Source organism: Puma concolor, chromosome E1, assembly GCF_028749965.1.
Source record: "Puma concolor isolate L17-30 chromosome E1, mPumCon1.1.hap2, whole genome shotgun sequence".
Taxonomy (NCBI): domain Eukaryota; kingdom Metazoa; phylum Chordata; class Mammalia; order Carnivora; family Felidae; genus Puma; species Puma concolor.
The window spans coordinates 52,893,982-52,919,888 of NC_141680.1; the positions used below are offsets into that span (position 1 = coordinate 52,893,982).

The 25,907-nt window shown below is 40.2% G+C and overlaps 1 protein-coding gene and 1 long non-coding RNA gene across 3 annotated transcripts in view; both read right to left on the reverse strand.

Annotated features, from left to right (window-relative positions):
• ABCA5 (ATP binding cassette subfamily A member 5) overlaps positions 1-5,936 on the reverse strand; it is an 80,634-nt gene extending 74,698 nt beyond the window's left edge. Inside the window, exon 1 of the mRNA XM_086687876.1 lies at positions 5,776-5,936. The gene's annotated coding sequence lies outside the window, so the exon portion shown is untranslated. The remainder of the gene's footprint in view (positions 1-5,775) is intronic.
• An 8,969-nt stretch (positions 5,937-14,905) lies between these two features.
• The window catches only part of LOC147574500 (uncharacterized), a 47,597-nt gene continuing 36,595 nt past the window's right edge, over positions 14,906-25,907 (reverse strand). The window contains exons 1-4 of one of the 2 annotated variants that reach the window (XR_015244266.1): positions 23,393-23,680; positions 16,250-16,348; positions 15,457-15,536; positions 14,906-15,083 (exon numbers count right to left, since the gene is read on the reverse strand). This is a non-coding gene — a long non-coding RNA (uncharacterized LOC147574500). Of the gene's footprint in view, positions 15,084-15,456; positions 15,537-16,249; positions 16,349-23,392; positions 23,681-25,907 lie in introns of those variants that run through there. The other variant, XR_015244267.1, reaches the window with a different exon arrangement.

Below are 25,907 nucleotides of genomic sequence, written 5' to 3' on the forward strand. Positions count from 1 at the left end.
TTCTTACACAGCTCCTTACTCTGGGGAATTTAACTATATAAAGGCTTTTTAAAAATTATGTTGATCCTGTGTACGTCGCGTATTTTTACGTATCTTTGTTTTTCTGTTTCTCAAAGTTAAACCAAATCTCTCCTACAGTCATTGCTAAGTTCTACCAAAAAAAAAAAAAAAAAAAATCAAGGAATCAGGCTTTATTTATCCTACTGAATACGGATTAAATGAGAAATTCAAAGAGTTTTAGCAGAACCTATGATGATTAAAAATCTGGCAGTGGGATTGGGGCAAGGGGAAAATAGAATGTTCTAGAAACTATGCAAGAAAACTGAAGAAGGCAGGTAATGAAAACTATTCAACCATGTGTTTTTTCTCCTTTGAAATATCTAAGACATTTTAATTACAAATTCACAAGAATGAATTCCTAGTGGCCCAGGATTGGTGGACAAGTATGTAAATGAAGACCAAAGATAAACTTGGTAAAAATGTGTTGTTGAAATGTATATTCATCGGGGCGCCTGGGTGGCGCAGTCGGTTAAGCGTCCGACTTCAGCCAGGTCACGATCTCGCGGTCCGTGAGTTCGAGCCCCGCGTCGGGCTCTGGGCTGATGGCTCAGAGCCTGGAGCCTGTTTCCGATTCTGTGTCTCCCTCTCTCTCTGCCCCTCCCCCGTTCATGCTCTGTCTCTCTCTGTCCCAAAAATAAAAATAAAAAAAAAAAATAAAAAAAAAAAATAAAATGGGAATCGGGGCGCCTGGGTGGCGCAGTCGGTTAAGCGTCCGACTTCAGCCAGGTCACGATCTCGCGGTCCGTGAGTTCGAGCCCCGCGTCGGGCTCTGGGCTGATGGCTCAGAGCCTGGAGCCTGTTTCCGATTCTGTGTCTCCCTCTCTCTCTGCCCCTCCCCCGTTCATGCTCTGTCTCTGTCTGTCCCAAAAATAAATAAACGTTGAAAAAAAAAAAAAAAAAAAAAAAAAAGAAATAGCTCACACTTTCCTGAGGCACTTTAAAAAAAAAAATTTATAAAAAAAAAAAAAAAGAAATGTATATTCATCTCAACTCTGCAATTGTACTTCTCACTAATACCTTCAACGTGCTCTGACTTCAGAAGTCTCATTTTTCTACCATTATTCTAGGGATTTATTTCCTGAGTTTGTAATTCTTACAAGGTTCTCTGTCATTCATTCTGTCTGCTAAGGTTTCTACTGTTACTTCAAGACCAGAACCCAGTTCTCTGAAACTCTTCTCACCCCATACAAAATGATCTCACTTTCCTCTCAACTGCACACATGCTTCCCTCTTGTTCATATCATGTTACTTATGCACTGTCTTTTTTAAATTTTTTTTTTTCAACGTTTATTTATTTTTGGGACAGAGAGAGACAGAGCATGAACGGGGGAGGGGCAGAGAGAGAGGGAGACACAGAATCGGAAACAGGCTCCAGGCTCTGAGCCATCAGCCCAGAGCCCGACGCGGGGCTCGAACTCCCGGACCGCGAGATCGTGACCTGGCTGAAGCCGGACGCTTAACCGACTGCGCCACCCAGGCGCCCCTTATGTACTGTCTTTTAATGAAATTCTAAGTAGTATGGGATTAAGAGTTTTTTCTTGTAGGGGCACCTGGATGGCTTAGTTGGTTAAGGTTGAGCATCTGACACTTGATTTCAGCTCCGGCCATGATCTCATAGTTCAGTTCCTGGGATCGGGCTTCTCTCTGACATTGTGGACCCTGCTTGGGATTCTCTCTCTCTCTTTCTCTCTCTGCCCCTCCCTCGCTCACACCCTCTCTCCCTCTCTCTCTCAAAATAAATAAACTTTATGTTAAAAAAAAAGTTCCTTAAAAAAAAGTTTTTTCTTCCTTTTTTTTTGTTCATGTTTATTTATTTTTGAGAGAAAGTGTGAGTGGGGGAGGGGAAGAGAGAGAGAGGGAGACACAGAATCTGAAGCAAGCTCCAGGCTCTGGACCATCAGCACAGAGCTTGACACGGGGCTTGAACCCAGGAACTGTGAGATTATGTCCCGAGCCAAAGTCTGACGCCTAACCGACTGAGCCACCCAGGCGCCCCAAAGAATGTTTTCTTGTATCCATCTGAATTTCCAGATCTTACGCATCATTGTATGCAGTATCTGTTACTGATAACAGTACTGATGAAAAAGCACATGTAGAGAGTATGCAAACATTATTGTCATTATCCCCACAAAATCTCACCACTCGCTCAACAACATCTACCTAACAAAAGAAAGAGAGAAGATACTAAATTTTTCTTATAGAATGGATCACAAAATTAAGATGATAGTATGGTTTGGGGAATAATAGGGAGAGAACACTAAGACCATTAGAGAAAAAGACGGCTACAAAGAAACAAATTGGCCACAACATATTTTATTGTCTCTTTTAGCCAGCTGTTTATAAGTTTTTGTGTACCTTGTAAACAATTTAGCCACATAATCTCAATCTAAATTTCCGTAGCTACTAAATAAGCAGCTGCAGGAGAGATGTTCCTTTCCAAGCTTCTGTATCTAGGAAATAGCAAACAAGCCATATTGCTTGGTTGTCATAGTGGCAACTCAAATCCCCATATCTCATTAACAGATTTCGAAACAAAGAAATCACATGGGAATACGTAGATCATAGAAGTCAGAGACTGAGATTTAACAAGTTGCCTAGCTGAACAAAATAAATGATGAACCAGAATTTTGACAGTATTTAGCCTAGAGAGAGAGAATGAGGCTCGCCACCCTTTTCCCGATGTCCCATCAGAACATTATTTTGCATGATGATCAATACAGTGAAAATTACATATACCATTTGTAAATTATTACTATTAAGGACTCTTTATAATTTCTTGTTTTTAAACATTCACCATTTCTACAAGCTAAAAAGAAAAAGTGCCAACAGAAGGGATGTGGTTTCTAAATTCAGGGTTTAAGTTAGGTATAATTTAGAAGAGTTTCAAATTAGAATCTTTTTCTAGAATAAGGCAAGACAAATAAAGAAGCAGCGTTGAGTGACAAAATAGAAAGCGAATCTTGCCTCTTTAGCAATAGAATTCCAAAACACCATCTCAAATGTGGCTGAGGTTGCTATTACATAGCTTAGGGAGATGATGAATTAATCATGGGTGGAAGGTTGGAGAAGAGAATGACTTCTAAAGGTAGTTTTAGTTTGCCTGGCTTTTATTACTACCACTACTGTTATTATGACTGTTGTTTTTATTGCTCTACAAAGAATTTCAGGTATTGTACTTCCTTTGCATTTCTCCAAATAGGAAAATTAGGGGGTGCCTGGGTGGCTCAGTCGGTTGGGCATCCAACTTTGGCTTAGGTCATGATCTCCCGGTTCGTGGGTTCAAGCCCCGTGTCGGGCTCTGTGCTGACCGCTCAGAGCCTGGAGCCTGCTTCTGATTCTGTGTCTCCCTCTCTCTCTGCCCCTCCCCTGCTCATGCTCTGTCTCTCTGTGTCTCAAAAATAAAATAAAACATTAAAAAAATAAAAAAAACCAGGAAAATTAGTCAAGGAGATTAGTATTTGAAGAATACCTAGCCAAATTTGATATTTAAAACAAAATCCACCAACCGACAAGTGTATATCGAGTGCCTAGTGTTCTTGCTTAGCAAGAACCCCAACTTTGCAGGTGAGCAAAAAAATGTAAAGAAATCAACAATTATTCTGAGAGACAACAAGATAAATAAAGAGCATCCAAGGGAAGGTAATACTTGCCTCATTGTTCTGTGATGTGGCTGGTCCTAACTATAAAGTGCTATACAGAAAACTGATGGCTGAAGTTACCAGGTACCTTCAAGAGAGAAACGTGGGAAGATGAATTTCACCAGCATGGAGAATATGATAGAGGGGACAGAGAAATAAGCCTGCACAGATTTTTATAAACGCAAAATTATCAACTGACCTACGCGAACAGTGTAAAAGCTAAAAAGGAGCTTAGACTCGGTCTGTGTGTTCTTTCCTTCTTCAGTAAGGAGCACGGACTTTAAGGTGGTAAAGGCGAAACCAAGTAGAGAAAGAACTGAAACTCGAGAGAGGGAAGGAAATAGTAACCAAGCACCTATCTGTTTCAAATAAGTTCGTGTTTCCAGGCACAAATTCCATCCCACAGCTGTTTACGGGTAATCTAAGACCTGTTACTGGTAAGGGCAGAGAAACTGTAAAAAATGAAAAAGGCAACAGCTCACCTGCTTTTGAAAAATGGCTTAAAGATAGACACTGAAAGATTTAGAACAGAAAAGTAAAATTCAGAGTTCATAGTTAAATATATTTTGTGAACATTTAGAAGAGGGTTTGCTGGCCGTTGAGAACCAGACTAACCAAACTAAAGATAAGTCCTACTACGCTTTTTTTTTTTTTTTTTTTGATCTTTGAGTTAAGATGACGATTGTATATTCACGATACAAATTAATTTCAGGACAGCGTTTAATCCAGTCTTTCATGATATTTGTGGGTGAGACTCCAAAATAATGGCTTGATATAATTAGGTAAACTCGGAGTCAGTTGGATGATTGTAGCCAAAGTTCTGTCCCGAAGACAGAACCAGGAAACAAAATTTAAAAAAAAATTTTTTTTTTCAACGTTTATTTATTTTTGGGACAGAGAGAGACAGAGCATGAACGGGGGAGGGGCAGAGAGAGAGGGAGACACAGAATCGGAAACAGGCTCCAGGCTCTGAGCCATCAGCCCAGAGCCCGACACGGGGCTCGAACTCCCGGACCGCGACATCGTGACCTGGCTGAAGTCGGACGCTTAACCGACTGCGCCACCCAGGCGCCCCAGGAAACAAAATTTTATTAACAACTTGGAAGTCTGAACTAAAATATAAAGATAAAATTTAACAGAAATGTATGAAAGTCCCTCCAGTGGTTTAAATTGAAAAATAAAGGCACAAAGGAAGAACAAAATACAATTCTGGTTTAGCCATGTGAGAACCATCAAGAGGTCTTAATGTCTGCCCAAATCACTGCGAGTTAATAATATATGTCCGATAGCCTGCAGCATGCTACTGACATTTCCAGCTGAAAGCACTATGCCCACAAATACCTGCCCCTTCCTTTCATCCTTGGGGGGATCCCTTTCCGGTATTCCCCTCGGAATTCACTGTCCCTCTGGAATAGGCAGAACACGGCCTCCGGTCCACCCAAAGATGCCCACATACTAATCCCTGGAAGCTGGGAATGTGTTACTTTACACGGAAAAAAGAAGATCAGGTTTGCTAATCAGCTGACCTTAAAATAGGGAGATCATCCTGGATCATCCAGGTGGACCCCGTGTAATCACAAGGCCCTTTAAAAGTAGAAGAGCGAAAAGCAGAAGAGGTCAGAGTGATGCCAAGTGAGGATTCAACCCACCGTGGCTGGCTTTGAGGCTGAAGGAAAGAATGCCAGGTGGCCTCTAGAAGCTAGAAAAAGACAAGGAAGCAGACTCTCCCTGAGAAGCTCCAGAAAGAAACGCAGGCCTGCCCACAGCTTGATTTGTATCCCAGAGCGAACTGTGTGTTCTAGCCTACAGAACTTTCAGATGATACATTTATGCCGCTTTAAGTCACTAAGGTTGTGGTTATTTGTGACAGCAGCAATAGAAATGTAACACGCCTCTTACAACTTAGTTTCATTCTCTGCAGTGTAGCCCTTTTATTATTTAGCATCCAAGTGTCCTTTATGGTCTTCTGTCCCTCTATGTAAGTAGCAACATTACGCCATAGAAAGGACAATGAGTAGTCACTAGTTTTCCAGCTTGTGAGATAGGATAAAAAATGTCCACCATGTGTGAGGTGTACCTGGGTGGCTCAGTTGACTGAGCATCCGACTCTTGATTTCAGCTCAGGTCATGATCCCACGGTCGCGAGATCGAGCCCTGCATCCAGCTTGGAGCCTGCTTGAGATTCTCTCTCTCTTCCTCTGCCCCTCTTCCCTGCTCTCTTGCTCTCTCTCTCTCTCTCTCTCTCTCTAAAATAAAATAAAATTTAGAAAAATGTTTTTAAAGTATTTACCATCTTTGCATCTCTGGGTTGCTTCAAGGAACTTTTGAGATGCGGTGTGTGAAATAAAATCAACTATCAATCACATAATATGTGCTATGAGCTGCTGTATGCACCTTATGTGTCACCTTTTATTTAATCTCATCAATGACAATGCAAGCTATGGACTACTATTTTTCCCCCACCAAAGCAGAGAGAAGTTAAATATTTTGAAAGTTATAAAGCACCAGAGATTACAAATAAATGGACATCAGGTAGGGAATCGATATATGATGAAGAAAAAATGCTTTCTTTCTACTAGTAATGTTCCTAAAAATATGTCCTTTTTTCTTTCATTTAAGCTGTACCTATATTAACTCTCAATATTTGTTCCGTATACATCCTCTCCACAGTTACTCTCTTCATTACTCTGCCCATTCATTCTGTAAATTATATTTGTTGGAATGTCTATTATATGTCAGGTACTTCCCTAAGTATCAGGGAGAAAATAGAAAATGAGACAGGCATGGAGCCAGCTGCTAAGGAGTTAAAAATATTTTTTTATGTTTATTTATTCTTGAGAGGGAGAGAGAGAGAGAGACAGAGCATGAGCAGGGGAGGGGCAGAGAAAGAGAGGGAGACACAGAAGCCCAAGCAGGCTTCAGGCTCTGAGCTGTCAGCACAGAGCCCGACACGGGGCTGGAACCCACAAACCATGAGATCATGACCTGAGCCGAAGTCAGACACTTAACCACCTGAGGCACCCAGGCACCCCTGCTAAGGAGCCTAAATTGTAAGAAGGGCTATAGATAAAAGCAGGAGAAACAGTACCATATGGTCAGTAGCATCATGGGCACAGCGATCAGTAGGAGGAGGTAAGTGATTCTTCTAATACAGACCTGAGAGGTGCAGGAACATTGTCCACAGAAATTCACATTAGGGTCTGAAGGCTGAGTAGGGGTTAGGCAAAGGAGAAGGACAATACTCCGGTAGAATACTGTGTCCTACAGTATTTCGGCCTCTTCCTCTTCCTCATTTCTCATTCCCAACTCTCTGTTCACACTCAAGTGGATCCTGCTTTATGGTTCATTCCAAAATACAATTTGATGTTAAGTCTCTGATGTGAAATTTTCAAATGTTTCATACTGAATAAGCCCTTTGTCTATAATCCATTTGTATCCGATCCCACATCTCTTAGTCCAATGATCAAGCAATAGTGTTTTAGACCACTTTGTTTCCTTTTCCAGTCAGAACTTGGACCACTTTTACTAGCTACCCATAACATAAGTAACAAGTGAAAAATAAACAAGTGTTTCTATAGGGAGGAATTGTGATTACCTGTGATTACCTGCTGCGGCCACTAGATGACGCACGTATGCCTGAGAGACAAACATGCTGATTCAGTGTCTCTCCCATCCTGGGGACTAAAAACTAACCAGTCAGAAGGCTGGGACAGGGGGAAGAAGAAACTGCCCAGACTAAATTTTAAGCTATCCTGGTTCTTAAATGTATCCTTAAAAATAAACCCGACATCTTCTTTTCCTTTCGGATAAATGGGACGGTAAGAGATTTAAAATTTAATTACCTGCACCTACCTGCTTATCTTGTATCACCCCATCCCCAGCCATGCTTTATTTCCACTTCTTTTTATTTTTGCTTTCTAATACTACTGCATTCCAGCATCCTAAGCGGCCAAACTGGACTACTTGTTGTTGCCTATACATTCCCGCCACTGTCCCATCTCCTAACCTAAGCTTATGATTTTCCCTCAATTTGGAAGAGTCACTCTCTCCCTTCAAATACTTCCTCCCCCATTATTACCTTTAGGAATCCCACTCCTTCTTCAAGACACGTTTCAATTATGACCTCTTCTGTGATTTTGTTTTCTGTTACCACCATGAGAAAATGCCTTTCTGATTCTCTTTTCATTCTCTTAACAAGCTCAGTAGTTTATTTGGTAATAAATGTAGTATGCATTATTCTAAAGCTATATGCATCTCTCTAGTACTTGCAGACTTTCTGCCTCATGATTATTTATGAACATTTCTTAATCTCCCTACTATATAGTGTTTGCCTTTTGAGTGTGGAGACTACCTGAGTCATCTTTATATGTCTTAAAGCATTTAGCACAGTATTACTTATTGAGTTGATCTGAATGCTAATCCCCCTAAGATTGCTGCCAAAAACTCTAAGAATGAAAAATGAGATGATGATTCGTAGGGAAAGTCTCTTGGATAATTTGGATGAAATTCATTAGCCAGGCCTGGGGAACCAAAGCATTTTTCCACCTAGAAATGACAGTCATGGCATGAGACCCCCACCTCCTCCAAATGTATACAAATAATGGATAGGGCGTCTGGGTGGCTCAATCATTAAGCATCTGACGTTGGCTCAGGTCATGATCTCACAGTTCATGAGTTCAAGTCCCACATCAGGTGAGCACGAGCCCTGCTTTGGGTGAGTTGGAGCCCCACTTCTGGTGGGTATCACTCCTCTCTCTCTCTCTCTCTCTCTCTCTCTCTCTCTGCCCCTCCCGGGATTCTATCCCTCTCTATCTGCCTCTTGCTCACTTGTGCCCTTTCTCTTTCTATCTCTCTCTCAAAAAAAAAAAAAAAAAAAAAAAAAAAAAAAAAAAAAAAAAAAAAAAAAAAAGAAGGGCTCCTGGGTGGCTCAGTTGGTTAAGCGTCCAACTTCAGCTTAGGTCATGACCTTATGGTTTATGAGTTCGGGCCCCGCTTCAGACTCTGCTGATAGCTAAGGGGCTGGAGCCTGCTTTGGATTCTGTGTCTCCCTCTCTCTCTGCCCCTCTCCCACTCACACTCCATCTCTCTCTCTCTCTCTCTCTCTCTCAAGTAAATAAACATTGAAAAAAGAAGAAATAATGGATAGAATATAACTATTTGAAACTATAAAGCTGAATTCAAAATTGAGAGAGTAAAAGCTTCAGATACCAGAAATGACAAAGAAATTCAAAGCCATAGTAGTAAGAGCCAGGAGTTAAGGTTTTGACCTCATGCAGGACAGAAGTAAGGTCCTAGAGCCACTTAATGAGGAGCTGGAACTAAAATTCCCGCATAAATTGTGGCCTTAAAGAGGTTTTCTCTTCTTGAAGCCGAAGTTGCCAAGAAGCTATCTACCCTGTAGCCTAGATTGGGTAGAGGTGGAGGGCAAGAGTCCCCACGAAAATTGGAAGTCCCTGGTCTATGGAAATCGAGTTTTACATTAGCATTTGAAAACAGAAGCAAAGGCTTAAAAACAGAAAGTGCCAACCTCCTGGAGAAGCAAATATGAAAATGTGTAGGATATTTGCACAATTCAGGGCACAAAAGAATCCCACAGAATAAACTATCTTCACTGAAGATAAGCTCTCAGTATGCGTGCATGGTGCACAAGAGAAGAATCCACCACAAGGGAGAGTCAGCAGATACCCCAAATTGAAAATAATTCTGTGTCCAAATAACTTCTGTTAATAAAACAACCTTAAAATGGCTACAAAAAATAAAATGGTTAAAAACATAAAAGAAAGAATATAAGATAAAAAATAAGTGAAAGAACAAGATAAGATTAAAAATAGAAATATTTGAAAAAATAAGACTTTAATGATTTATTAGTTCTCTTAACGAATATATACATATATTTAAAAAATTATTTTAATGTTTTATTAATTTTTGAGAAAGTGTAAGTGGGGGAGGGCAGAGAGAAAGGGACAGAGGATCTGAAGCAGGCTCTTTGCCGACAACAGCAAGCCCGATGTGGAACTTGAACTCATGAATTGCGAGATCATGACCTGAGCTGAAGTCAGACGCTCAACCAACTGAGCCACCCAGGTGCCCCTTTATATGTATTTTTATTTTAGAGAGAGAGAGAGAACATAAGCAGGGGAGAGGGGCTGAGGGAGAGAGAGAACCCCAAGCAGGGCATATTAGTCCCTGAGTGGGGTAGACAAAATATGAATTGGCTCCAGATATCTTCATTTGCTGAGTCCTCTCAACTCACTCTCAACTCTGGTCCTCATACCACAAGCTTAATGCGGAAAGTTGATGTGGAAAAGTGGGAGGTAGGACACGGGAACATTTCATCACACAAGATTCAGGTAATTTGGTCCTTCCCTCTCAATTGCACCCTTTCCAAACTACACTATTAATCTCCTACATGTCTCCCCTTGCCTCTTGCTAGATGCTTTGAACCAATTCAACACGTAGTGGGATTTTGGCATCTTAATTTGGTCTGTCAGCCTTCCTGCTTAGCCCCTTGGTAGTGGACTTGGAGGCTACCATGGCATTGAGGTAATTTCCCGCTGACATACCACTAAAAACGTAGAGACAAACATAAAACTCATAAGCAAAGAAGGAAGAAAAAAGAGGAAGAAAAAAATCACTCAAGTGAAAGGCAAGAAAGTACTAAAAGAACTTAAGAAGTTACCTTAAAAAAAAACTTGATTACTTTTTCCTTTATTTCAAGAATGGATGGCCAATTTCTTATTCACATGCTTCCCCATGTAGTTTGTTAATGGGTGTGTGGAATGCTGGGTTAAGAAGGGTTCTGACTGGCTGGCTCAGTCACTAGAGTGTGCAGTGCTTGACTTTGAGGTCTTGAATTCAAGGCCCACATGGGGCATCTAGATTACCTTGAAAATTTTTTTTTAGTAAAACATTTTTTAATGTTTTTTATTTATTTTTGAGGGAGACAGAGCACGAGCCAGGGAGGGGCAGAGAGAGAGGGAGACACAGAGTTCAAAGCAGGCTCCAGTCTCCAAGCTGTCAGCACAGAGCCCCACACAGGGCTCAAACTTGTGAACCACGAGATCATGACCTGAGCTGAAGTTGGACGCCCAACCAACTGAGCCCGTCAGGTGTCCCCCTCCCCCACAATTGCCTTTCTTGATCCAGGTTTTCTAAGCTTTAAAAATCACCACCAATTCCCAGAACTTTCACCAACTCGATTATATTTTCTTTTAGTGTTTTTTATTCAACTGATGCTCTTACACTTCATGATTTTACCCAAGAGAAAAGTGAATTTGTATACTATTAACTCAAATAAGCATATACGTACAATACCCACTGCATAAAAACCACAAAGTATATATATATATATATGTACATATACATATATATACACACACATATATATACATACATATATGTGTGTGTGTGTTTATATAGAGTTATTACATAAAAAGGAAGGTATAATGATATGCCTATAATTGGCAAGAAATTTCAGCCACTATCCAACTGAATTCTACAAATGGCCACTGAGTTCTTACTGTTATATGTGCAAGGCACTCTACGACAAGAGGAAGCAAAATTGAAAAGCATAGTTCCTGTCCTTAAAGAACTTAAATTGCCATGAAGGAGAACTCCGCATATACAACTGTAAAACAGAGTATGATGTCAGTAGATCCTAAATCTAGGTGAGCATCTAGATTATCTGAGAAATTTTTTAAAAACTGAAATACATCTGACATGGAACACTGCATCAGTGTAAGGTATACAGCTGGTTGATTTGATACATTAAACTATTGCCGTAGGAGTTCCATTGTCACGTTAGATAGCACCTATATCTCTTCACATAATTATCATTTGTTTTTTGTGGTGGAAACAATTAAGCTAGTTGGATGTTTATAATATAATATTGTTGCCTCGATGCATGAATCATGATTTAGCTGGACACAGAATTCTTGCGTAACGCCCTTTCCCCTCAACATTTTGTGGACACGCGTGTTGTTTTTATTGTCTGAACCACTTGAGAATAAGTAGCACACATTATACCCTTTCCCCCTAAATATTGTGGTATGTGTTATCTAAGAACAAGAATAGTCTCCTACCCACACACAGTTGAGCAACACTGGTTTGAACTGTGTGGGTCCGCTTATATGCTATTATTTTTTCGATAAATATAGCGTGGTACTGTGTATGTATCTTCTCTTCCTCATGACTTTCGTAATAATATTTTTTTCTCTTGCTCGTTTTATTATTTATTTATTTCTCTGGCTTACGTCATATATACAGAATACAGTGTATAATACACACAACATACAAACTACGTGTTTGATTCTTCATGTTATCGGTAAGGCTTTAGGTCAACCGTAGGCCATTATTTAAATTTGGGGGGAGTCCAAAGCTACATGTGAATTTTCGACTGCACAGGGGTTCAGCGCCCCTAATCCTTGTACTGTTCAAGAAGCAACTGTATAATTATTAACTTGCCTACTTTTACTCTTCCTTGTAAGAATATAAGTTCCACTGGGACAAGAATCACTTCTTTGTGGTCCCTGTTATATATCCCCAGGGACTAGAATAGTACCTTCATTTATAGAACGAACGAAGTAGGCAGACTTTTCTAGAAAAAGCTAAAGAAATGTATTTTAGGCTTTGCAGGTTAAGAGACAAAATTGAAGATCATATATATATATGTGTGTGTGTGTGTGTATATTATATATACACACATATATATATACACATATATATATACACGTGTATATATATATATATATACACACACATATATATCACACACACACATATATGTATCTGTATATATGTGTGCATATCATGTGAATATAAATAAATAAGTATATATGAGAGAAAACAAATTTCCACAATTAAAAAATTTGTTTTTAATTTTTTTTGAGAGAGAGAGAGAGAGAATGAGTGGGGCAGGGGCAGAGAGAGAGAGAAAGAGAGAGAGAAAGAGAAAGAGAGAGAAAGAGAAAGAGAGAGAGAGAGGAAGAAAGAGAGAGAGAGAGAAGGAGAGAAAGAGGGAGAGACTCTTAAGTAGGCTCCATGCTCAGTCCAGCCTGAGGCAGGGCTTGATCTCACGACCTCAAGATCATGTCCTGAGCTGAAATCAAGAGTCAGTCGCTCAACCGACTGAGCCACCCAGGTGCCCCGGGAAAAATTTTGTTTAATGGTGAAATACAAAAGGAACACACGTCAAAGATTTTATTGAATTCATTATATAGTGGGGGGATCAGTCAGATGTTACAACTGGCTCAACAGGAAATTCATCCAACACACACACGATCAGGAATGCTGAAATCAATTTACTCATGGATGCAAAATTGATCTATGTCCACAGGGCAATGATCGTTGGTATTCCTCCGGACAAAATTCATTTGCATGTCTAGAGACAAGAATCACTTAACATTTCGGCAAACCTCCAGAGTTGCAAAAACAGTTCCAAGACAGCAAGGAGCCTGGACCTTACATTCAAAGCTACATTAGGGAAACAAGACCACCTACCCATTAAAAAAATCAAGCATGATGAAATCTTAAGAATGTTCTGGTTTCAATATACCAAATTTATACCTTGAGCTGCTTTATAGGGAAGGCTAAAAATTTAGTTTTATCTAGTTTGTTTGTAAAACACTATGCCATTTAACAGTATGGTAATCACAGAAATATTATATCCCAACTCCTCTATCAGGAGAATACTGTGAGTAGCCTAGAGGACTTTGTGTGGGACCAGAGGCAAGGGTAAAGTGTCTTTCAAGAGGAAGATCTCACACTCTCACACACACACACACACACACACACACACACACACACACACACACGATGTACATCACAGTTCCAACACATGCTGGCTGTGTGATTTGGGGGAAATAAATTAACATCCCTCAGCTTCAGTTCCTTCATCTGTTAAATGGAAATAATAATTAGTAACTATTTCATAGGGCTGGTATAAGAATTAAATGACGTGAGGGGCGCCAGGGTGGCTCAGTTGGTTAAGCGTCCAACTTCAGGTCAGGTCATGATCTCACCATTTGTGGGTTTGAGCCCCGCGTCAGGCTCTGTGCAGACAGCTCAGAGTCTGGAGCCTGTTTCAGATTCTGTGTCTCCCTCTCTCTGCCCCTACCCCACTCACGCTCTGTCTCTGTCTTGCAAAAAAATAAATAAATAAATAAACATTAAAAAAATTTTTTTTAAAGAATTAAATGGCATGACAAATGACATGCTTAAATACAGCCTGCCACAGAGTAATCACATAATGTGGTTATCATTTTTCTTTAGATCAAGATTTAATACTATCTAATATGTCTGAAATTTGTCTAAGATATCATTTGGGGCAGTCTTGATAAAGCTGTGAGTTGCTATTTTATGGCATGCTAGTATGTTCCAAAAGCAGGCTCCCTTTTCTGCTGAGAATTAAGTAATACACTTAATTCTCTAGATCTTGGCTGACGTGTAATTCTCTAGATCTTGGCTGACGTGTCATAATGTGGAATTGATGTAACTCCCCTGGGCCACCTCATCCATCAGAAGTCATGACATCCATTCACATATCAACAGAAAGAGGGGGAAACACCACCTGATTTTCTATAGGAATCAAGATGTTCTTTGAATTAGACACAACCCTTTTCTTAAAGTGTCCATCGAAGCTACCTGAATATTATTTTCCAATTGTATTAGATCCTAATACAAGGAGACATCATTTTTTTCTGGAAGATTATTAAAAACCTGGCATTTTCCAGACTATGATGTAGAAATTAAATTTGAATCTAATTTCATTTCAAGTAAGTTATACACACTTAATTGCATCTTTTCTGTTCAGTTTAAAGAGCATTAGGCATTTAAGAAATTGGAATTGCTATACCGAACTTCTAAATGGAACAAAACAAGAATCACTTAAATGACTTTTTTTTTTTTAGAACCAGAAGAGGCTTTTTTTTCTGAAATAGAACATTTTTCTATATGAAGAACTGGCCTTTTTATTCCATACCCTACCTACTCATCACTCTGCTCAAATTATCTTTCCAATTCCTCAACTCAGTGGTTTGTTGGTTTTGTTTTGTTTTGTTTTGTTTTGTTTTTTCTATTTATGGTATATGAAAACCAACATAGATGCTACAAAAATAACATTAAGATGCAAACTCAAAGCCCATAAGGAAACCTTTCTGTGTCGACAGCATTTCTGGCTGGGGTTTCCATAAAACAAAAGTCTCTTAAGCTTGACTTTGGAAACACCCTTTATTTGACATTGGATTGCCCTCCCTTGCCCACTTGGTCAGTACAGGTGAATTTCATTTTCTCTGGTCTTTGTTCGATTATCAACTCTGCAGGCCCCTCTTCCATGGAAATCCATTCAACTTCGAGACGACCCAGTAGGACAGAATTGCCCTTGAAAGGCTTAAATGGGGAAAACAGCTTGAGAATGTTATGAGGCAAGACAAACTGACGTGAAAGATATTTTCATCTCCACTCACTGGGTGCCAACTCAGGACAAAGTTAGGAGAACAGTGCGCTCGCTATGTGCTGTAAAGTAATACTGAATGGAACAGGTGACTTAAGAATGGAGTAAGAATGGAAAAGTGAGTCAGAGTCAGACATAAAGGCATAGCATTGTGAATTTATCCTCAGGATAATTGTCAGTGGTGATCATTGGCAGATTTCTGTGACTATTTAATATGTGCTGTAAATATTTGCATTCTGTGGACAGCACAGTATCATGGGTCTGAAAAGTAGATGGGAAGGTGGAATTTAGGTCCTAATTCCATTCTACCTCTTAGGCTGCTGATTTCTGTTGCCAGCGGAAGGAGAAAAAACTATTGTAAGTGAAACATAACAGTTCAGGGTTCCATCCTGGGGAAAAGAGAGTGTGTTAGTAAGCTCTTTATTTCAAAGCATGATAAAAAGTAACTGAAAGAGAGTATATTTTCTGTTTCTATAGCAATCTTTCTGTATTATTCCTTTCTTACAAAAATGGCATTGCTTTGCAAAATAAGCTTTAAAATGAAGAGAGCCTATATGATAAGTCTTTGTCAATTCTATTAATTCATGGCCTTGAAACCGTCTTGGGTTCTTAGTTCTTAGCTTTTCCTTTCCATACACATAAAAAGGGGGGTGATCAAATGATGGAAATTTTTAAATTTTTTCTTATGCGTGTTTGTTTGCTTTGTTTTGGGATTCCTGAGTGGACATTTTTATCTCTGTGAAATATTACTAACCCTGAGAACTTCAAAACATCCATGAGGCAATGCCATGGAAGCTGAATCTATTTGGATGAAATGAAACTTGAAAAGAATGAGCTTTAAAAAATTCTTAAAGAATTATCTATCTATCTATCTATCTATCTATCTATCTATCTATCTATCTTAAGAGTATAACGTTTTTATAAAAAATTTGAAGGTATTGCTGAGCGGGTGCCAGGTAATAAGGTGTATATTGGTAACACCTTTCTGGAAAGTAATTTATCAATATGTACCAATAACTTACAAAATGTTTGTATTAGCTCAGGCTGCCATAACAAAGTACCATTGACTGGGTTATGTAAACAAAGGAAGTTTATTTCTTACAGTTCCAGAGGCTGGCAGTCCAAGGGCAAAGGCATCAGCATGGTTGGTTCTGGGGAGAGCTCTCTTCTGGCTTGTAGAGGAATGTCATGTCTCTGTGTGCTCACATGGTAGAGGGGGACAGAGAGAGAGCAGGAGAGAGAAATTTCTCTCACTTCCTTTTCTTATAAAGCCATAGTCCTATGGGATTAGACCCCACTCTTTTTTTAAATGTTTATTTATTTATTTTGGGAGAGAGAGAGCATGAATGGGGGAGGTGCAGAGAGAGAGGGAGAGAGAAGGGGAGAGAGAGAGAGTGAGAGAGAATCCCAAACAGGCTCCACACCACCAGCGTGGAGCCCAAAGCAGGACTCGAACTCAAGAGCCTGTGAGATCATGACATGAGCCGAAACCAACAGTCAGATGCTTTACCAACTGAACCACAGAGGCGCCCCTAGACCCCTTTCTTATGACCTAATTTAACTTTAATTACCTTGTAAAGGCCTCATCTCCAGATACTGTGACACTGGGGTTAAGAGCTTCAATTTATGAATTTTAGGTCCATAGCAATGTTCAGACCTTTTGATCCAGTCATTCAACTTCCAGAAACCATCCTTTGTGTGGTATTGAGGTACGGGTGTGGAGTGGGGAGAGGTAACCGGAAAATAGCCCTAAATGAACACTTGAAAATATTCATCATATTAGTTACCATTTGAGACTAGGAAAACACATACAAGCAAGATGGGCAGAAGATCATCACCTGAATAAAACCACGAAGTAAGTTACAAAAGCAGAATTCCATGTGATTTCCAGATTGGCATCCAGATAAGCCAGAACAGTGCTACAAATCCAAGCCAGGCCCAAGAATGTTTTTATTTAATTTTTAGAAGGAGACGGACAGAACATGAGTGGGGGGAGGGGCAGAGAGGGAGGGGAAACACAGAATCCAAAACAGGCTCCAGGCTCTGAGCAGCCAGCACAGAGCCCGACTCGGGGCTCGAGCTGACAAACCCTGAGATCATGACCTGAGCCAAAGTCGGATGCTTAACCGACTGAGCCACCCAGGTGCCCCGCTAGCTTTTGCACTTTTAAAAACAATTATAAGCAACGCTATTTCAGAAACGAATGAAGTAATGCTTATGCACAGAATAACAATTACATTCTGAAAAAAAAATTGTTTCTCTTAATGTTCTCTTTGGTGATTTCATCTGTTTGCATGGACTTAACTATCAGCTCAATAATGACAACTCTTGAGGTGCCTGGGTGGCTCAGGCGGTTGAGCATCTGACTTCTGTTCGGGTCATGATCTCACGGTTTGTCAGTTCAAGCCCCCCATAGGGCTTGGGGCTGTCAGCACAGAGCCTGCTGTGGCTCCTCTATCCCCCTCTCTCTCTGCTCTTCCCCTGCTCACACACTCTTTCTCAAAAATGAATAAACATTAAAAAAAAAAAAAAAAGACAACTCACACATCAGTTCCCTGTAAGACCCAGCCCAAATACGGTCATCCCTGCACCCATTTCTGTGGTCTCAGTTACCTGTGACCAACCGTGGTCCAGAAGCAGCAAATCCTCACTTTGGCATACTGTCAGGTCAATAGGAGCCTAACTATGTCACGATGCCCATGTGACTGTCCCCATTTCATGTCATCACAACGTTGGCATTTTATCATCTTAAATCATCACAAGAGTGAGTACAGTATAAAAAGACATTTTGAGAGACCACATCCACATAACTTTTATTACAGTGTATTGCTATAATTGTTCTATTTTGTTATTAGTTATTATTGTTAATCTCTTAACTGTGTCTAACTTATAAGTTAAATTTTATCATCGGTGTGTATGTATAGGAAACAATATAGTATATCTAGGGTTCGGTCCTATGCACCATTTCAGGCATCCGCTGGGGGTCTCGGAACACGTCCTCCTTGGATAAAGGGAGACTATTGGAAATGCCCTGCTACGTCTTCCAAACACTAGTCGTGCGTGGCCAGATGCTTGGTGGCCATCGGAACACGTCCTCCTTGGATAAAGGGAGACTATTGGAAATGCCCTGACACGTCTTCCAAACACTAGTCGTGCGTGGCCAGATGCTTGGTGGCCATCTCCCTCTGACTGTTTTGACATCTCAAACTCATCCCGTCCCAAGCAGAAATCGTCGCCTTCTGGGAAATGTGCCTACCACGTTGTGAACCTTATCTCTCCTGGTGGCATTCCCGTCATCAGGGAACCCCAAAGCTACCTTTGTTTCTTGTGTCTTATCCATCATCCGTTTCCAGCTCACATTTCCCAGCCAGCCTTGAACTGATATTAAACTGAGTTACTTCATGGATAACTGTTACACACTTTTGTTTTTAATTTTTTCATTCCACAGAGAGGTTATAATTTGGGATCATACTAATCTATATATTCTTCTTCTTTTTTTTTCTTTTGCCACTTTAAAAACATGTAAGAGATGTATGTGTGTCTTAGCCTCTTCAGGCTGCTGTAACAAAAATACCATAGGCTGGGGGCGGGGGGCGGTTAAACAACAAACATTTCTGACAAGTTTTGAGTCTGGGAAGTCTGAGATCAAGACACTAGCAGATTCAGTGTCTGCTGAGAGCCTGCGTCCTGGTTCATAGAGGGCCATCTTCTCTGTTTCTCACGTGTCAGACAGGGTAATAAAACTCCCTGCCATCTCTTTTAAAAAGGCACTAAGCCCATTCGTGAGGGCTCCGCCTTCAAGATCTAATCACCTCCCAAAGGGCCCCACCTTCTAGAATCACCACTTTGGAGGTCAGGATTTCGATATATGAATTGAAGGGGACACAGCTATCGAGTCCATAACAACGTAGTTGGATCGTTATGTGCATCCGTGGATAGTCTGGTAAAAAAGGCTTGCGTACGACACAGTTCTCAGTTGTCCCCTCCCTGCTTTTCTTTGTGAAATAGAAGGCAGACGCTCTTATTAAAAGTCACAGGGGCAGCTGGGTGGCTCCACAGTTAAGCATCTGACTTCGGCTCAGGTCATGATCTCACGGTTCGTGGGTTCGAGCCCCACGTCGGGCTCTGTGCTGGCAGCTCAGAGCCTGGAGCCTGCTTCGGATTCTGTGTCTGCCTCTCTCTCTGCCCTTCCCCAGCTCATGCTCTGTCTCTGTCTCTCAAAAATAAATAAACACTAAAAAAAAAAAACAACTAAGAAAATCAAAGTTACAGCCAGGGGGTGGAGACTACACCAGGAGTAATAGTGACAGACATATACAACTGTGCTTTCATTTTTCAAGAAGAGTAGTTTTGTTCTAAAGCAACAAACTTTAGGTTTTTTGGTCTCTGGGCCACACTATACTTTTAGGACCTCCTGCGTGTCCCAAAGAACTTTGTCCATGTGAGCTATAATTATCACTACCTAATTATTAGAAATTGAAAAATGGTATAGGTATTTTATCAGTTTGAAGATAGCAATGATGAACACATTGTGTATTAACATTAATATCATCCTAGTGTTATTACTACATTAGGATAATTTTTACATCACAGAGACCCTGGGAGAACTACCGTCTGAAAATTTTAGTTTGTTCCAGAACACGAAAGAGCATACTGAAGCACAAAACTTTGAGATTGAATTTATTTGCTTTGATTTATAAAATTATTTTTTAATGTTTATTTATTTAAACTTCTTTTTAATGTTTATTTATTTTTGAGAGAGAGAGAGAGAGAGAGAGAGAGGGTGAGCCAAGAAGGGGCAGAGAGAGGAGACACAGAATCTGAAGCAGGCTCCAGGCTCTGAGCTGTCAGCACAGAGCCTGAGATGCAGGGCTTGAACCCATAACCATGAAGTCATGACCTGCGCCAAAGTCTGGCGCTTAACCGACTGAGCCACCCAGGCACCCCTGCTTTGATTTATAATACCAGAGTCTCAATAAAAGCTATGAAATGTTAAAATTTATAACAAAATTTCCTCAATTCTGATGGTCTTGCTCCCTGGGCTTACTGAGTAGTGGCTTTACCCATAATATTAAAATTCATTGTTTCCCTTATGTGTAATCTGCCTACAGAGCGAAGAGTCTGTGTCATACCAGAATAATTTTCTTTGCTTTACGTTGAATTTATCATATCCATGATTATTCAAGAAAAAGAAAAACAAAGGTTCTCACTTTTTAAAGAACTAAGAGGGTCTTTACAACAATGCTATTTTCTGTGCTTATTAAATATATATATATATATATATTTTTTTTTTTTTTTTTTTTTTAAATAAACAACAGAAATTTATTTCTTACAGTTCTGGAGACTTGGATATGAAGTCCAAGATCAAGGTGCTGGCAGATTCTGCTTGGTGAGGATGTGATTACTGGTTCATAGATGGCCATCTTTTTTTTCTATGCTTATTTTTAAATGTTATATTGTCACTTCGGTTAAATAGTGTCACAGGCACCCATTATCCTATCTTAGTCAAGTACCCACATTTCTTCTAACAACATTTCTAATTGCCTTCCTACAACTGTATATGACATACCAAAACATTTTTTTAAAAAATTCTTGGGGACCCTGGGTGGCGCAGTCGGTTAAGCGTCCGACTTCAGCCAGGTCATGATCTCGCGGTCTGTGAGTTCGAGCCCCGCGTCAGGCTCTGGGCTGATGGCTCAGAGCCTGGAGCCTGTTTCCGATTCTGTGTCTCCCTCTCTCTCTGCCCCTCCCCTGTTCATGCTCTGTCTCTCTCTGTCCCAAAAAAATAAATAAACGTTGAAAAAAAAAATTAAAAAAAAAATTCTTTTACTGAAGCCGTCTTTGAGATTTCCTAGAGGGCTCTTGGAAAGCACAAAGTTTTGTTCTTTTACTTTATAAAAAGAAAGATGTTAGAAATAATTAGGTTAAGCTTGTTTGATGTGTTACAATAGAAAGAGCTGCATAGGAATATTTGTTAAGTGAGAAAGTACACAGAGTCTGGCCTAGGTTAAATATGTATTAAGTAAAATGCTACCAATATAAACATTTCAGAAATCAAATGCTATAGAAGAAATCCCCGGATGTTTGTTAATGCCCTTGTGGACCATAATGTTTGACATTCAGGGTGAACACAGACGATCAAAACTCTTATACAATAGTTATCTAATGTTCTCTGATTTAAAAAAAAAAAATCAAAGGCTCCTGGGTGGCTCAGTTGGTTAAGTGTTCAACTCGATTTCAGCTCAGGTCACAATCTCACGGTTCATGGGATCAAGCCCGGTATCAGGCTCTACACGGACAGCACAGAGCCTGCTTCGGATTCTGTCCCTCCCCCTCTCTTTCTGCCCCTCCCCTGCTCTCATGCACACTTTCTCTCTCTCCCTCTCTTTCTCTCTCTCCTCTCAAAATAAAATAAAACATTAAAACAGTTCAATAACTTCCATTCTAATATTACTGGTTACAGTAATAAATTAGTATGGTGATGGCCCGGCCCAATGTGGCTTAGAGGTGGTAACAAAGTCAATTTCTGGAAAAATGTTGGAGGTGGAGCCTATAGATTTGTTCATGGAACTGGATATACGTTAGCGAGAAAAAAAGATGAGTCAAAGCCATCTTCAATGTTGTTGGCTTCATCAAGTGGTGGAACTAAGACGTTTTTAATGAGATGAAGAAGACCATATAGGATCTCCTGGTTTGGGAGACACTACAAAGAATTTAATATTGGACCTGTTGAATACTAAATGGTTAGTAATAAATAAAATACCATTGATACAAATAAATCAAAATGTATAATATAAATCATATAATAAACATACTTAGATATATAATCATGCATCTTACAAAATAAAACTAGTTTAAATACATAAATTTATGAATAAAATAAAACTGCATAATAATGATATAAATTGTAATAAGCTGTTAATATCATCACTCGCATTACTACTATTTATTATTCAATATTTACATTGCAGGTGTTAAGTAAGAGTCTGGAATCCAGGACCCAGATCCACACATGATACAAATTCAGAACTTACCAAATTCTGATAGCCGTGACCGGATGGGATCACCAAGGGAGAGTGTAAATAGAAAAGAGTAAAGGTCATCCATGCTTTCACATGGATGTCCCAGAAGTGGGATGGCTGAATCATAGTGTAGTTCTATTTTTACTTTTCTGAGGAACCTTCATACTGTTTTCCGTAGTGGCTTCGCCAACTTCTGTTCCCACCAACAGTGAACAAGGGTTCCTTAGCTCCACATCCTTGCCGACACCTGTTACCTCTGGTCTGTTTACTAATAAAGCTGGAAACCAGCCCCTCTTTTTTTTTAAAGATCCCCCCAAATCCCCAAACCTCAATGCCATGATCTGGAAAGCCTGTTTCACAAAGATGGATGTCCAGCTTGTGAATTCACAAGGAGAGCCTCAGGAATATTCACAACATGATTCAGGTCACCTGGGCATGACTGATAACCTGTCACACAGCTTTTCCCAACTCCCTTACTATGTCTCAGTATTGATGGATTCCAACACTGTCTAGGATTGTGGGGTTTATTTGTTTGCATTGTGCATTTAATTTACAAATACTTATACTGGATGCCTGTGAGCTCTAGACTCTGTCCTGAACATGTTACACCTATTAACATATTTAGTCTTTGTAACACTTCCAGGAGGCAGTGAGCATTATTATCCCCATTTTACAAAAGAGAAAACTAAGAAACAGGGCAGGTCAGTGGCTCGTCCAAGTTCACACAGCAATTAAAAGGCAAATGTCGATCTGCCAGGAGGCACCTCTTTTTCAATTCCTGCAACAGTGATGTAGGAAAGCTTTGGGGCCTCAGAAGGTTGTACGATCCGTACGAACCATACATGTGGAAGCTTCTGTGTTTACTGAATCCCTAACGGAGGACTTAAAAGTAATTTTTCTCTTCTTAGGGTTAAATCCCAGTTTCAGCTTGGTATTCTATATTCTCAAATCCCAGTTTCTAGTTTTAATGATAGTGTAGGGGCCAAGGGCAGGCTGCCCCAAGATGGGCCACTTGGCCATACTTTCAAATTAAAAGTAATCGAAACCCAGCAGGTGCAGGAGAGGCTCTCTGCCTCCCCCTCAACTGCCGAAATCTGCATTGGAAAGGAGAGCCTGTACCCGGAAGAGAGCTGTTAACGGAGACTCCCCTTTGCATTGGAAAGGAGAGCCTGTACCCGGAAGAGAGCTGTTAACGGAGACTCCCCTTTACCTAGGAAACTTACCAGCGAAATAGGGCAACCCTAGTTTTCAGACATCTCCTTTCTCCTTCCTGCTATTGGCCTTCCTCTCCTTTGTATCCTCTCCTGAGCTACCCCTCTCCTGAGCTCATAGAAGCTTCACGTTGCCTCATTGTCTTTGGAATTTCCAGCCTGTGTGGATTCCCCGCATGCAGGCCTATTACATTGGATTCTCTCTGTTAGTCTGTCTCACGTCAGTCTGATTCTATGTCCAGCTCAAAGGACCACAGGGCAGAGGAAATTCTTCTTCCCAGGCAGTAGTTTTTCTACAGACCCCAAAATTTCAATGTAACATTCAAATTGTAGTATCTAAAATTCAATAAGGTACTGGAAGGAAGGTCAATCAAAACTACAAGTACATGGGGCACCTGGGTGGTTCAGTCGGTTAAGCGTCCAACTCTTGATTTTGGCTCAGGTCATAATCTCGCGGTTCGTGGGTTTGAGCCCCGTGCTGGGCCAAGCATTGACAGGATGGAGCCTGCTTGGTAGGGATTCTCTGTCTCTCTGCCCCTCCCCTGCTCGCTCGCGCTCTCTCTCTCTCAAAATAAATAAATAAACGTAAAAAAAGAAAATCTACAAATACAGTGAAAACCTGTCACAGTGGTCCTTCCTATGTTTTTTATGTTTTCAAAAGCAAGGTGTGCCTCAAAAAGCCTATGTCCGAATTTCTATCCCAAAGGGAGATTGTAACATTCCTCCTTGTTCACCAGCTGTGGCCCAGCCTTGAGATCATTTAAGCGTTAATCTCTCTCCAGCACTAATGTTGACTGAGGAGTTGCCACTGTGAACAAAGAAGAAATGCTTTGTCAAAGTCAAAGTGAATTGAAATAGAGTAAGAAACGTAGATTGGACAAGTCCGAAGAACAGAGCTATGTGGACTGTCTGTCCAAGAAACCTTTGCTTATTTCCCAAAACAGGAAGTTATAGTCTCTGTTTACTTTTTGTTATATTGGCAGTGCTAATCTGAATAAGCAGATCAGTGGGTTCCAGGACTTTCCCACTTGCTAAAGTATGTCTAGTGAAGTTGGGCCAATACCTATATTTGCATGTCAGGAGCCTAAGTAGCTAAGAAAAACTCTAGTAAATTGATTTGTTTTTATATACATGAATCAAATCTGAACAGGACTTGATTTTCAATTTAAATATTGTAGTGCTCAGGTTAGCAATCTGCTGGACTAAATGTCAGGCACATCCTTAATTTACTAAATTAGTGTTCAAGTCTGTAATTGAAGTAATTTCTTTGATAATGTATCCTTAAGGCAAGGGAATACTTTGACTTAATTAAAAAGAGAATGTCAGTTGATGAGTATGTCTTTCCAGAGTATATCTCCTTGCAGATATATTGAATCAAAGAAATAATCAGCTCAGTGAAATCTTATGGTTAGAGAACATATTTGCAATTTTTTATTTTTAAAATTTTTTTTTTTTCAACGTTTATTTATTTTTGGGACAGAGAGAGACAGAGCATGAACGGGGGAGGGGCAGAGAGAGAGGGAGACACAGAATCGGAAACAGGCTCCAGTCTCTGAGCCATCAGCCCAGAGCCTGATGCGGGGCTCGAACTCACGGACCGCGAGATCGTGACCTGGCTGAAGTCGGACGCTTAACCGACTGCGCCACCCAGGCGCCCCTGCAATTTTTAAATGAATATACCATTTGTGTAATTAGGCAATGTGGGTCCATCACATTTGCTCTGATGGGAGAAAATAGGTTTCTGATACTAACATGGACTCTGATCTTATCCTACCATCTCAGGAATTCTCCTAATTGATGTTTGCTTCAGTTTATTTCTATCATAGAAGGGTAATTCATTAAGTGTAATATATTTAAAGGCACTTTTAACATACAAGGTTTTTAATTTTTGTTTTTGTTTATTTTAGTAATACTCTACGAGCGAGTCCTGGTTTCTGTGTTCTTCTCCTGGCCTGCCAATAACCAGCTTTATGACTTTGGCAAATCATTTAACTACAGATGCTTTCACGTATAAAATGTGAAGTTTGATTTTCAATGTTAGATCCAGATCTATTATTCAGTGATTGTTTGCTTTATTTAAAGATGATTTTTTGTTTTCCCCAGATTGAAGCTGATCTTTTATTCCTAGTGTTGAGTTTTAAAATCTCAAAGGATTGGAACAATACTGTCGGGAAAACCCTGGAGCTATGAAAGACTGTGAAACGGACAAAGAGTACCCAGTGTCCCGTTCAGAACACTCTTCTGGGTTAGCTTTGGGTTTTTTTTTTTTTTAATTTTTTTTTAACGTTTATTTATTTTTGAGACAGAGAGAGACAAAGCTTGAACGGGGGAGGGTCAGAGAGAGGGAGACACAGAATCTGAAACAGGCTCCAGGCTCTGAGCTGTCAGCACAGAGCCTGACGCGGGGCTCGAACTCACGGACTGCGAGATCATGACCTGAGCCGACGTTGGCTGCTTAACCGACTGAGCCACCCAGGCGGCCCTGTTATTTTTTTTTTTTTTATTAAAAAAATTTTTTAAAAGTGTT